Raw genomic sequence first — 14768 nt, 5'->3', positions numbered from 1 at the left:
CGTGCCTATAATCCCAGCTACTTGAGAGGCTGAGGCAGAATCACTTGTACCTGGGAGTCGGAGGTTGCAGTGAGCTGAAATCGCACCACTGCACTCCAGTCTCGTGACAGAGCAAGACTCTATCTCAAAAACAAAAACAAAAGAGGTGGGAAAGTGTAGTACCATCTCTTTTAATATGATCTATGTTTCTTAAAATTCCTTTATTTTAATATTATTTCTAAATATTATTCAGAATAACAAAATCCTATCTCCAGGAATTTCCTAGTAACAGCAAAAGGAGAGAACCATAGTCTTCTTCCAAATAAGATACAAACCATAATGTCTATAATTTTATCCATCAAATTTTCCCACCATGAAACACAGAGAATAGCTAATCCAGATCTTTGGATTTTGTTTTGGAATTTGCTTGATTTCCATGTATTCAGACAGACATATATGTGAAGAAACCGGGACAGATGTAAAGAAGGCATTAGAACATGAAAATAACTTTTAGAACTGATAAATACAGAACTTTACATCTTCAGTCTGAACCAGACAGTTCATAAGAAACAAAAAGAAACAAGAAAAGCAGTGCCAAATTCTACTTTTCAAGGTTGGAAGAACACTATTAATGTATTTCACTGCTTCCTGTTTATCTCAGCCACTGCCATAGACCCCTTTAAGCTATCATTCTATCAAGATGCCCAGCTCGCTGAAGACATTCCTGACTCTAAGGAAAAAACACAGCTTTTACCACATACTATAAATCAAGTATCTTATTTTCCTGTATATGTTTATTTTCAGATGCTAACACATTTCAACCAAATAATCAGAAGTAAATTATAAACTCATTTAACATGTTTTAGGAGTGAAACATGAATTTAAGAGCAGAAGTAGCACTGATGATATATAAAACAATTAAATGTAAAATATGAAACCTGAAAGAGGTGCTTTCAAGTTTGAGTATATGTGGTTTTTGTTTTTATGTTATTAATTTTTTTTTCCAACTTGAAATCTCTACTACCTTTTCCTAAGTATATGCCAAGTAACAACTTTTTTAAGTTGAAAAAAAAAAGCAAAAAATAGAATTTAATCAAATAGTTTATGGTGTTTTGTCTTTTACAATTACATTACTAAATCTGGTCCCACAAATTCTCAAAAATAAAATGGAACAACTGTGAACTATACTAAATTAGTTTCACATTTTAGAAAGAGTATCCATTTAGTTCCTACAAAAAAGTGGTTTTGTAAATATCAAAGGAGTAAGATCCTAATAACAATTACATTTGTTATCACACACAAATCAGCTATTAAATGAACTGAGAAGTAACAAATCTGTTTTTGAGTTTTCATCTAAGTAACTTCACCAAAATTTTCCTGAAATAGGAATTCCTACATATTTTCTAGACTAGAAACATCTCACATCTACAGTGTGTGTGTGTGTGTGTGTGTGTGTGTGTGTGTGTGTGTGTGTGTGTTTGGCAGAAAATCATTTACTGAAATAAGACTCTATGTAAGGATTTTCAGTAATTAAATGATTATCATAATCCTCAACTGGAAACATTCTCCTGTTGGAAAAAAAAAAAAGAAAGAAAATGTGGTACTAGTTTTCATCACATAAGAAACAAAGTAAACTTTTCTTGAATTCAAATGTTGAATATAAACTTCTGTTAATGATTTGCACAGAACCTTTGCAAGTAAACCTAGAATTAGAAATTCTATAAAAAGAATGGTCACCTAATTCCACTAGAGAAAGGAAGGTCATCAAAAGAAATTAATGAAACATTCTCTACCGTCATTCACAAGGGTGCCAAGTTTTTCTCGAATATACAACGACTTGGAGTCCCACTGGAACGTTGGGAAAAGAAAAATATAAGTAATTTACTGAATCTCAATGAGTTATTTTAAACAATGGAGTCTTTCTTAGATAGATGATAGCTGCAGATAACACATAAAAAGCCCTAGAGAGAGTGAACATGTCACAAACTGAAAGAAAATATCTGCAACACATATAACTAATGAAAATCAATATCCAAAATATGTAAGAATACTAAATAAAACACCACCACCAAACAAACAAAAAAAAAAACAATCTGGTCAAAAGTGGGCAAAGGTACAAACAGGTATTTGAGAGAGAAGTAAACACAAAAAAAACACAACATATAAAAATATGCTCACCATCATTAGAATCAGTATCATACAAATACAATAAAATGAGACAGCATTTTACAACTACTGGTTGGCAAACCTTGAAGTTTAGATGATACCAAGTGGGTGTACCCTTATGCCCTGCTGGTAAAAACATGAAACAATTTAGAAAATAATTTGGAATTAGCAGCAAAGCAGAAAAATATATATACTTAATATTTCACTCCTAGGTATACTTCCTAGAAAGATTATTTTGCATGTAGCCAGGAAACATGTGTAAGAACGTGCAGAGCAGTATTATTTTGGATAGCTAAATATCCACTACAGATAAAAAAAATTCTGATAAATTTATACCATTGTAAACTACAGGGCAGTGAAAAATGAATAAACAGCCCCACGGTATGGACAAATCTCAAAAACACAATGTTACATCAAAAAAGTATGTTGCACAAGCAGATACACACAGCATAATTCCTTTTAAATACAGAATTTAAAAACATGCAAGAAAAACATTATTGTGGGAGGGATGTAGAGTGGTATACTTTCTAGAAGGACAGAGGGAATAAGAGACTCAGTATCATTAACTACATGAGGAAACACGGGGAATGCCGTCAGGGAGATGGCATAGGGGTTTCAAAAAGAATGGTAATGTTAAGTTTCTTTTGCTGGGTAGCAGATACACATACATGTGTTCACTAAATTAATATTCCTCACCTTTAGCATAAAAGAATGCTATATACTATACACATATCAAAGTTTCCCAATTTTTAATGTTGAAAAAAATGGGTACTTGTTCTTGAAAATTGTGGAAACCAGCAATGTAAGGCAAAAAGGAGAGGTGTGATGTGCCCAGAAGAACAAAGGAGGTGCTCCCACTCTGAGAAAGTATATTAACTAAGTGAGGTATAACTGCTGCCACAGCATTTCAGCTAGTTTATAAGGGATGGAACATAAGCATAAGTTGATGGCTTTAGGTAACAATGAAAGGAAATTAAACAAAAGAGGAACACTTTCAAATACCTGAGAGCATGCACTGGTGGGAAAATGCCAAAGTAGCCTTTGAAACTGGTGTCCATAGGAGGGCAGCATTCAACTCTCTGCTCTGCCACCTACTGGCTTTATGAACCTGTGGAATTCCTTAACCTCTTGGGCTTCAGTTTCCTTACAAAATACAGTGGTAATATCTATCACATAAGTCTCTTCTGGATCAAATAAGAAAAGTAAAACACCTGACACAGGGAAGACTCTCAATAAACACAACTCCAATCTGAAGACAAAGCTGAATCAGACCTAACTATCATGATAACCATGGAATGTTATTTTTAAAATGAGGGGCAGAAGACTCAAGTGCTGTACTAGGTCTCAAAGACACAATTTTTACACAAATGGCCCTCACCTTGAAGAAGATATCTTAATATTAATATTTATAATGCCTTTTAAGCAAAAAACTGTCTAATTCCTATTTCTCTCTTTCCTCCCAAGACAAGAAAGATCTAAAGAACCATAGCTCATAATATGACCCACATGTATAATTTGTAAATCAAAAAACTAGATCGTAAAGTGCCATAAAGTAAAACAAACAAATTTTAAAAACTGGAAGTGCTCTTTACTGTCTTAAAAAATGTTTTTTAAAATTCTGATAAACTTATTAACACCACAAGTAAAATGCATTTTGAAAGCACTTCAGTATCATTACACTGCAGTATACAATGTATATTAAAAGGCACAAGAATTTTGTGTTATCAACACTGAAAGTTAAAAAAGAAGTATACAAATAGGTGGATTTCAAATACAATTATTCTTAATACTGCTTTGGAGTCAGCTTTAGACTGTATTATTCAAAATATAATAACTGTATTATCCAAATTCTACACAAGAGTTTAATCATCATTTGTACCAATAACACAGAATTTATTCTTTAAGTTAATTACCCATAAATTGTTACTAGTAGACTGAGAGACTTTTCCCCCCCCCAAAAACCCCACACTTTGGTAAGGTCAGTTACTTCCCACAGGCTCCAAAACTCTTAACATTTCCCCCTAATATTCTTCTATTAGAATTTTTGCCAAATAACTCTTTATCCTTTTTTCTGTATTTTTAATAGCCATGCTATAAATCATAAGAATACATCCTTTTTTGTAGTTGCATTATTTTGTCATTTCTAAGTCATGTATGATCAAAATATCATTTACTAAATTAATCTTTAAAAGTTTTACTCTGCTGCAATTATACAAATCCTACTGGTCATAAAACTAATAATGCAATTATAAACTAACACTTACCAATGTGAGAAATCAAGATTTATGGGGAAATCAAACCAAAAGCAGGACTGAAAAAATATTCACTATCTATTCTTACTCTCTCAATATCATAGTTGTAATCAAGGGCATTCCCCCGCCATATTCAACTCATGCTAAATATACAATTCTATACAAATATAAATACTACAAAATGAAGTTCTACATGTACCCCATTAGTAAGAATTCATATATTAGTAATAATTCAAAAGTCTCCCAAAACATTGAGAAGTTTTTAGTTACACCACTCTGCCTTTTAATCATTATAACAGGCCATGATGTCCTAAAAAATAAGCATGTGTGACACGTCTTCAAAATAAAAACAAATATATTGACATTCGCACTATTTGCTTTTCAATTAGCTTCTTTTTTAATTAGCAAATTCTGAACTAGCCCATTTTAGAACTGAAACAACATAGCTCTTTCAATTGCAAAGAATTAAAAACAGTGTTCACCAATTTGAGATGGTTTGGAAAGCAGACGTAGTGGGACTACGCTTTCACACAAATCTTAACAAGGAATAGCCAACACAGAAGTTCCTAGTTAAGTAGTGCTATTCTCGGAATTACACTGTTTCTCATAAATCCTAAAGAAATACATCCATAGAAAACAGTCACTTTACTATGGTGATCTTGGCTAAGATGCTTAACCTCTAGGCCTCAAATTCTTTATCTCTAAAGATGAGAATAATCATAGTACCTACTTCATGGGGCTGCTATGAGAAGTAAATGAAATAATATATGCAAAGTTGTTAGAATTAGATCTAGCACATAAGACCTTAAAATGTCAGCTATTGAGCTGGACATTTTATTTATTTACTTATTTTTATTTTATTTTATTTTTTTTTGAGCAGAGTCTTACTCTGTCACCCAGGCTGGAGTGCAGTGGTGTCATCTCGGCTCAAGGCAACCTCTGCCTCCCAGGTTCAAGCGATTCTCCTGCCTCAGCCTCCTGAGTAGCTTGGATTACAAGTGCACGCCACCACGCCCGGGTAATTTTGTAATTTTAGCAGAGATGGGGTTTTTTCACGACGTTGGTCAGGCTGGTCTCGAACTCCTGACCTTGTGATTCACCTGTCTCGGCCTCCCAAAATGCTAGGATTACAGGCATGAGCCACTGTGTCCAGCCAAGCTGGACATTTTCTAATAGATTCTCACAACTCTAAAAGATATCTGGTTTTCCATATAAACATCTAAGTATTGCACACATTCATTTTATAAAAGATGTCTTGGTTCAGTAAATAATTGCATTTGTCTGTTGATGGCTGAAGGGATAAAGAAAATGTGGGACTTCTGTTTCCCACTACTGAGGCATGAGGATCCAGTGTTCCAACCCAGTGAGCAAACGCAGCCTTTGACTGAAGAGGAGACCCATGTAATATTTGAGAAGACTGTGAAATGCATTAGGGAGAATTTCTAGCTGCTGACTGAGAGGATCAATGGCACCTACTGTTCTCGGCTGCACAAAGACCAGGTGTACTATGTGAGTGAGAAGATTCTGAAGCTGGCGCCGATATCTGATTTCCCTGAGACCTGCTTCAGAAAATTCACCAAGACCCACAAGTTTCAGTTGCACATCACAGCTCTGGATTACCTTGCACCCTATGCCAAGTATAAAGTGTGGATAAAACCTGGAGCAGAGCAGTCCTTCCCATATGGGAACGATATGTTGAAATCTGGTCTGCGTCAAATCACGAAAAATACTTCTGGCCAGGAAGTGGTGGTGGTAGACATCCCTTTGGGTTTTGGGGTGGCAGCAACATCTGTGCAAGACTGCACAAAAGGAGACCCCACCAATTTGTGGTATTTCTTCAAGCAAACATTGGTGAATATGTGAGGCACAAAAAGACGTTGACTTAAAATGAAGTCACTGCAAGGACTCACAGTGGTGTGGAAAGGCCCAGCTTCGTTTCCTGTGTTTGCATGGATTCCACCAACGGGTTGAATTTTGTCAACACTACGACCTCTTTAGGTCTTCTTAGTTTATATGCTATCCATCACTGACAAAACAGGCTGGATTCTTCTTGTACAGAAATGGCTCAGAATTGGGGTTTCAGATCTTTGTGTTTGTGACTAAATATTCTGTTTCGTATCTGAATCTGAGGGCTTCTTGTTCTGAGTAACAGATTCTGAACTGCTGGAACTAAGGACAAGAATGCTTATTGTTATCTGTGATAATACTTTGTTTTCCAAACTCAGGATAACAGCACATGGGTTTTCTCTGTTGTTTATTAATATGAAAGATAGATACTGCCATATCAGAACAGTAGGTTACATCTGAGATTTCACAAATGAAATCTGACTGAAATAATAAAAGCAATTTATAGTAAGTGTTATGTGGTGTGGAAGAAAAACTTGGTTTCAGACCCCAGTTCTGCCACCTACCAGCTAAATGACCTTGGATGAGTCATTCAACTTTAATAAGCTTCATTTTCTTCCTTAAAAAAAAAAACAAAACCACAAAATTTAAGAAATAGCTATAACCATCTACCTAAGAATGGTTTTTAGAATTAGAAGAATCATGATTATAAAGCATGTAACACAGTGTCTGGAAGATGACAGGTGTCAGCCCCCTTGTCCTTTAAAAAAAAGTGTGCATATTACATACATATACACAAACACATAATATTATTCAGCCTTAAAAGAAGAAAATTCTGCTATTTTTGACAACATGGATGAACCTAGAAGATAATATGCTAAGTGAAATAAACCAGACACAGAAGGACAAATACTGCATGATCTCACTCATACGTGTAATCTAAAAAAGTCAAAATTCATAGAAGTAGGGAGTAGAATGGTGGTTGCCAAGGGCTGCAAAGTGGAGGGTCACAGGGAGATGGTGGTCAAGGGGCACAAAGTTTCAGTTACATAGGATGAATAAGTTCATGAAATCTAATGTACAGCATGGTGACTATAGTTAGAGATACTGTATCATATACTTAAAATTTGCTAACAGGTCTTAAGTGTTCTCATCAATGTGATGGATATGTTAATTAGGTTGATTATGGTAACCACTTAGCAATGTGTGTGTGTGTATATATATGTACACACTTACATATATATATCTGAAAATATATTGTATACTATAAATATATATGCTTTTTATCATTTATAACTCAATAAAGCTGGAAAAATTTTTTTAAACCTGAATATTTATGAAACTATGGCCAGGGATGGGTATGTTGATCCAGTTTACAGTACTGCCAGCAGCATATGTATCAGGGGAAAAAAAGTTTTTTAATTGAATTAAAGTCCAATGAGTCTAGAGTAAATATTAAATCTAGCTTGTGCAAAATGCTTTTGGTACTAGAAGTTATATTGTTCATCAAGTAATGAAATGGAATACTACCTAAGATTTTAATGAGAAAAAAAGTTCATTCTGTCCAAGCATAACTTTGCTAAATAATAAGCAGAACTGAGGGCTCTACCAATATTATCTAGAGAACTCACATGGAGTTGTTAAATAAAAAGGGGGAGGGGTTAATGGATGCTACAGAAAAAAATTGAAATATCATTTTCTAGTACTTACTCAGATTAGTATCTCTTTCAGCTCTAATACTTGTATTTTAATGATAGTCATGCAATTCTCAAATTTTCATTTTATAAACTTGAGTGTTCTAAAATATCTATCTAATACTCACAATCCGAATAATAACATCTTCCCCCTTTCAGGGTCATATACGTATTTCCACTCAAGAGAGAAGATGCTAACAGGTAGGTTGGGCAGGGAAAGAATTAATAAATAGTATCAGTAGTCTGTGAGCTCATTTATTTCCTGGAATATAATATATTTTTAATACATTGAAGAGTTGAATAAATCAAAGTATCAATAAGTAAATGGGATATAGATGAGTAAAAGACAATGGGAAAGTGAAGCACAGTTATGTCTAAAAAGTTATTTGTTGCTCTGAAACTGCATAGTTCAGGTTTTTGAGATATTTAAAGAAATCTCTCTAAATTTCCAAGATTCTGGGCTCTTCTCCTTTTTCTTTCCATCTCAGGCCCAACCTGAACCTACCCTCTTACATCTATATCTTCCTACCATGCCTATTTTCAGAAAAAACTGTCTTTGAAAAATCTCTGAAATTCTAACTTAGTAGCCAGTAGAACAATTTAAGGTACACACTTACTAGAACAACAATCACAGTTATTTTCTTTCGTGAAAACTACTTTGGGAAGCAGCTGTTGATACTAGGACCTCTACAAGAATTCCGAGTTATTATTTTAAGATAAGGAAAGGTTTGGAAAGACTCAGGTCCAAACCAGCACCATGCAAATGGCCCCATCGTTGGGCATTCACAAGCACGAGGCAAACCATCCACCTCAACAAATATGGAAATCTGGTGTCCTGACACTCTCAGTTCCTTCGTTCAGCAACATTTATAAGGTCTAGGCCTTACAACAGGCACTGCTTGTATAGAGTGGAATTTCAATAATAAATAACCCATAGTCCTTGAGTTACATTCAGGAAAGAGTATAAAGTATGAGAAAACACCATTTCATGATTTGGAAGATAGATCCTCACAGACACTAAAGAAGCCAGAAGCCGTAAGAGGCTTTGGTGTCTGGCGTTTATCTCCGTGAATCTACAGCAGGAAGCAGCTCCTGCTCCAGATTCCTAGAATACAGCCTGGCAACTGGTACACACAGAGGGTCAGAAAATGTCTGACAATCATTTGAGAAGGCTGTCTAATATCAGAGATATTTACTTCTTGGACACCAATATGGTCATCATCACCAATCACAACTGTGGAGCATTCCCAGACACTGTTTTGCCACTTGACATATGTGTCATTTAACTTTCCAAAGTTCCTAACATAAAATTAAGAGAAAGCAGGGGAAGATGACAGCATGTCTAAACTTCCGCCTGACTGGTATCATAGGTGGCAAGACTTATTTTTGACTCAAAATTTATTAAAGATAGTAAGAATTTCAGCACTAATAAGATCACTGGGGGAGAAAAACCACTATTAATGGTTATTATATCTCTATAGTATATTCATTTTATTTTCTATTTGTTACATTTTTCCTAAATAGCAATTACTTCTAAAATACGAAAGAAAGTAGGCAAAGAGGAAACCAGGGTGCAAAAAGGCCAGGCGATCTGGTCAGCATTACTGGTGGGCAAGAGGCAGAAACCAAGGACAGCAGGAAGACTCACTTAGCATCTTTGCACTGTTAGGGGAGAGGTTTTTTTGGGTGAGGTAACACAATTATTTGATCAATGGCTAAACAGACAAGGGCCCAGCATTACTGGGATGTATTTTCATTGTTAATATGATTAAGTTAAATAGCTGCATAAGTATCCATTTTGGCGATGGGTTTCCTGGTGATCTGTGTTGCCACACAGACCCTACAGGTACTCAGGTGCCTATGGGTGCTTAATATTCTACAGCTGCTCATGTACCCTACAAGTACTTTACTTTGTACACTATAAATGATGACTGTGGAGTTGTTCTCAAGTATGATAGTAAACAGAGGAACAAAGAGATCTAAATAAAAATTGTTACCCTGTGACTTCCCTAATTAACACTTTAATTATCTATTTTATTTCTCCTTCCAACTTAGCAGAAACTGCATGTGAAAGCCCAAGTTGTAAATAGAGTAGGAACATGTGTGAATGGTTGAGAACCCATTGGTGGCCAAGATCCTTGAAGATCTTAGGTCAAGGGGCCAAGACATTCTATATTTTTAACTCAGCTGGGTTACTATGGAAAGCAGGTGATGTCATTAAGCACTTGGCACAGAAAACTATGAGCTCGTCAAGTAATGTGGCAATTTGGGTAAAACGGAAAATAGAATATAAAGCCCTTGTTAAAACTTTGTAAATGACTCTCAGTTTTTCTTGACCTGACCTGACGTTTCAGGGGTTTTTCATAAACACCTGTTTTTATGCATGGATTTCTCTTTTCAAACCCTCAGCAGGTATCTAACCACTAAACCACATTAGACTATTTACACAAATAGATCATTTTTAGCTTCTGGGCTCTATAATAGCACCTAAGAATATTCTTTTAAAATTTTTTCAAGAGGAATGAGGTACAGCAAGGTGGTGGTGGAAGGTGCCCTGACTAAACTTCTTGGCACTTTTCCCATTTCTACTCTAAAAGGATGAAGGATTAGAAGAACAGGAACGTCAGTATCCTGCCAGACCAGCGGGTGAACACATTAGCTCAGTTGCTGGTGTTTTCCCTCAGTGGGCTCTCTCGCCAACAGCTTGTCACATCAGAAATGTAACTCAGTTAAACATTAGGCCAGGGGATGTGCATCATAAACTAGTTTCCTTGCCTGAAGAATAAAACGATTGATGTGGATGACCTTTCCTGCCCCTTACCGCTGAGTCTATGAAAGAACAATAATATTCTGAATAAAGACATATGTACCTTAAAAGACAGTTTTGCATGAAAAAAAAAAAAACTCATAAGCAAATTAAAAACACAAATAAACTGGGAAAAATATGTGAAAACTGTATCACAGAACAGAGGTTTAAGTTACAGAACATGTACAGGAAAAGTAGGCTAGAGAAATGGTCTAAGCTATATGAAAAGATACTCAACCATGTTTTTAGTAAGAAGAATGAAAATTACAACTAGACTGAGATTTCAATTTTCACCTCTAAGGTGGACAAAAATTAAAAAGCTCAACAAAATCTAAACAACATATCCTGTTGGTGATGCTAAGGGGAAACAGGGCCATGACTCCCCATTCTATGACTCTCTCGGAAAGATATTCAGGCTATATATACACCCACACACCCACACACAAAGTTATTCACTATAAAGTATTTGTGTTAAAGGCATGGAATCAACCTAAATATCCATCAATGATAGACTGGATAAAGAAAATGTGGTACATATACACCATGGAATACCATGCAGCCATAAAGAAGAATAAGATCATGTCCTTTGCAGGGACATAGATGGTGCTGGAGGTCATTATCCTTAGCAAACTAACACAGGAACAGAAAACCAAATACTGCATGTTCTCACTTGTAAGTAGGAACTAAACGATAAGAAGCCATGGACACGTAGAGGGAAACAACACACACTGGGGTCTTTCAGAGGGTGGAGGGTAGAAGGAGGAAGAGGATCAGGAAAAATAACTAATGGATACTATGGTTAATACCCGGGTGATGAAATAAACTGTACAATAAAGCCCCATGACACAAGTTTACCTATGTAACAAACCTGCACTTGTACCCCTGAATTTAAAAGTTAAAAAAAAGTATTTGTATTAGCAAAAGACAGGAAATAACACAGATGTCCATCTATAGGGCAATGGTTGAAAAAACTATGGTGAATCTATACAATGGAGTACTATGAAGCTGTAAAAACGAATGCAGACCATCTTTACACAATGTTATGCAATGATCTCCAATATAAACTGTTACATACAATAAAACTTCAGGTCGGGTCAAGAAAAACTGAGTCATTTACAAAATAAAGTATGTACATTGTGATGCCATTCACTTAAGAAGTTGGGAGGGATATAAATGAACGATACATTTTTTAATAAAAAGGATAAATCAAACCAATTTTTAAAAAAATAGTTACACATAGAAGGAAGGTGAAACACAGGGTGGATAGGTCAGTAACAGAGGCTACCCTTCTCTGAATATTCCTTGTTTTATAAATTTGACTTCAGAAATATACAATGTTTGCTGGAGCTGGTTTATATTGGTTCTTGGTGAATATTCAGGTATTTTGTGATCGGGTTGTCTGGAAACGGACTACCCACGGAGATCAGCAAACACATCTCCTTCACCCTGAAGTTGGTTGTTAAACATTTATCAGAACACCACAGAAAACATATGTACTTTAGGAAAGTATGAAACAAATTAAATTTAAAATGAGCATTCCTACAAATCGAAAGCAAAATGAAACAAACCTAACAGTGAATTGAGTGGGTAGTATTACCACATTGAATCAACTGTGTCACGTGACTTCACAGTACAGTAATGCAGCTCTAGTGAAAATACCAAAAGTATTGCAGACATAATCAAACAGCTTACATTTTTTTCAATATTCTGGTACGAATATTAGTATTTTTATTTTGAGAAATTGTGAGCATCATGGAATAAACAAATGAACAACTATGTTACTGGCATGAGTATGGGGTTTTTAGCATGGGACCAAGGAGCTACAGATACAAGATTGAGGTCATTAAGTAAACACCTGTGGTCCTGAATGTGCATTGGCTACATCAGTAAAAAGTTATGTCTCTTATATTTAAGGAACATCCTGTGCATACATTTCTTAGCTCTGTTCACTAGAGAGAATGACCAACCCAGAAACAATGTGCATCCCTAGGACCCAGACATCTAGGCACTCAGATTGTGGTTTCTATTTCCCACAAAAGAAACCAAGAGTCTGTGGAGAAGTGTCTTATTGTAGATCTGGGCCACGAAAGGTATAAAATATTAGAAGTAAAGAAGCTATTAAAAAAAAAAAAAAAACTACTGGGACCAAGGTCAAAAGAACTCACAAGCCAACTGGAAGAGGAGAGGCTCTCACTGGCCAAAAATGGGTAAAAAATTCTGAACAATAGTAAGATTAATAAGTGCCATGGACTGAAACACATATAATGCATTATAAACTCAATGTTTACAATGATACTCAAATACACACACCTCCCTCACTACACCTGTAGAGGATGCTGGGAGCAGCTTATTGTTCTAAATGCTGGTAAAGGCATTTCTCCTGCTTTTTCTATACACGCTGTACTTCAGGGTAACCAAATAGTTGATGAAGGGGTGTTTTTCTTTATAGAAAATATCCTAGCTAATAAATAAAATACAAATGATAAAATCAGAATATCACCATTTTATAACCTACAATAAAATACTGACTCTAGGCAATTACCAATGTTTGGTAACACCAAAGAGACACCAGCAATTCAGGGCCTCCTGACAGAAGTATATTATCCACGCTCTATAAAGTGTTCTTGACAAAAATGTGTTTGTGTTGTGTTGTGTCTGTGTGTGAGTGAATGTGTGTATCTCAAACCTGAAATCAGGTGAAAACTCGAGATTTGCCTACCAATCTGCAGAACAGCAAACTAGGCGACAACAAATTCTAGATAATAGGAAATTGCATGAGATAGATGACACGGTTTTTCAACAAATAAACTGTAAGGGAGTAAAAAGTGGCACAAGACACCTAGCGTAATAGGTATTTTAGTTCATTTTACTGGGGCATGCTATCACAGAATGCCACAGATGGGGTAATATATGATGAAGAGAGCTTTATTCAGCACACAGTTCTGAAGGATAGGAAGTCCAAGAGGACGGCACCAGTATCTGGAGAGAGCCTTCATGCTGTAGTATCACATGGCAGAAGGCAGAAGGGCAAAAGAGGGCAAAAGTGTGCAAGAGAGCAAAAGGGGGCCGAGCTTGCTTCTACATAAAGCCCACTCACAACTACTAACCCATTCCCACAATAACAACATTAATCCACTCAGGAGGGCACAGTCCTCACAACCTGATCAACTCTTAAAGATCCCACTTGCCAAAACTGTTACATTAAGGATTAAGTTTCCAATACATGAACTTTGGGGAATATATTCAAACCATGACCACAGGGATATATGAATCAATAGCAATTCATGAACCTAATTTCAGTGAACAATTTATCAATCAATAAAAAAAAGTAGATATGTATGTGTTTCTATATATATAATATAGACATGTGTATATACATGTTTGTGTGTATACATGTCTATATATGTATGTGAACTACAGCATTTGATGATATTAAGAAATAGCTGATTTTTTAATATGATGATGACATTGTTTTAAAGGAAAAAGACTCCTTATCTTCTGGAAAAATATACTGAAATATTCACAGGTGAATTGATACAATATATGGGATTTACTTCAAAATTTGGAGGAGTGGTGAATGAAAAGAGAACTGAGTGACAGTGAGTTGAGATCAGTTTGAATGACAGGCATCTAGGCATTTATTGTAACTATCCTCACTACTTCTATAAGAGACTAAAGTTTTCTGTAGAAAAGTTTAAAAAGCATATGAGCACAAGGTACAAAAAACAATGTAACTAATATTAACAAGCTGATGATAGAACACAGATATCAGACTATACATTCTAACTTAGGAGAACATCATGACCACCTGAGGAGCTTTATAAAAATACAGTCTTTGAACCACCACCATCTTAATGAACCTCAAAGGCTGAAGGAATTGTGCCATTTCCCTCAGGACTGCAGAAGTGGGGAAAAGAGGATGAGAACCACTGTGTAAACACTTTAAGGGTATAGAATATATATTATTCACCCAGTATTTATTTCAATGCCTAACACTTAAGAAACATAAGATGAATTAATTAATGA

General features: G+C 35.5%; 1 protein-coding gene and 1 pseudogene across 1 annotated transcript in view; one reads left to right on the top strand and one right to left on the bottom strand.

Moving 5' to 3' along the window:
* The window catches only part of NT5DC1 (5'-nucleotidase domain containing 1), a 149909-nt gene that overhangs the window by 107733 nt on the left and 27408 nt on the right, over window positions 1–14768 (bottom strand). The window lies entirely within an intron of this gene.
* On the top strand, window positions 5685–6260 carry LOC105506791 (annotated as a pseudogene).

Source organism: Colobus angolensis, unplaced genomic scaffold (assembly GCF_000951035.1).
Source record: "Colobus angolensis palliatus isolate OR3802 unplaced genomic scaffold, Cang.pa_1.0 Scaffold14, whole genome shotgun sequence".
Taxonomy (NCBI): domain Eukaryota; kingdom Metazoa; phylum Chordata; class Mammalia; order Primates; family Cercopithecidae; genus Colobus; species Colobus angolensis.
Note: the sequence above shows the minus strand (reverse complement) of the source record. Positions and strands in the feature narration are given on the sequence as shown.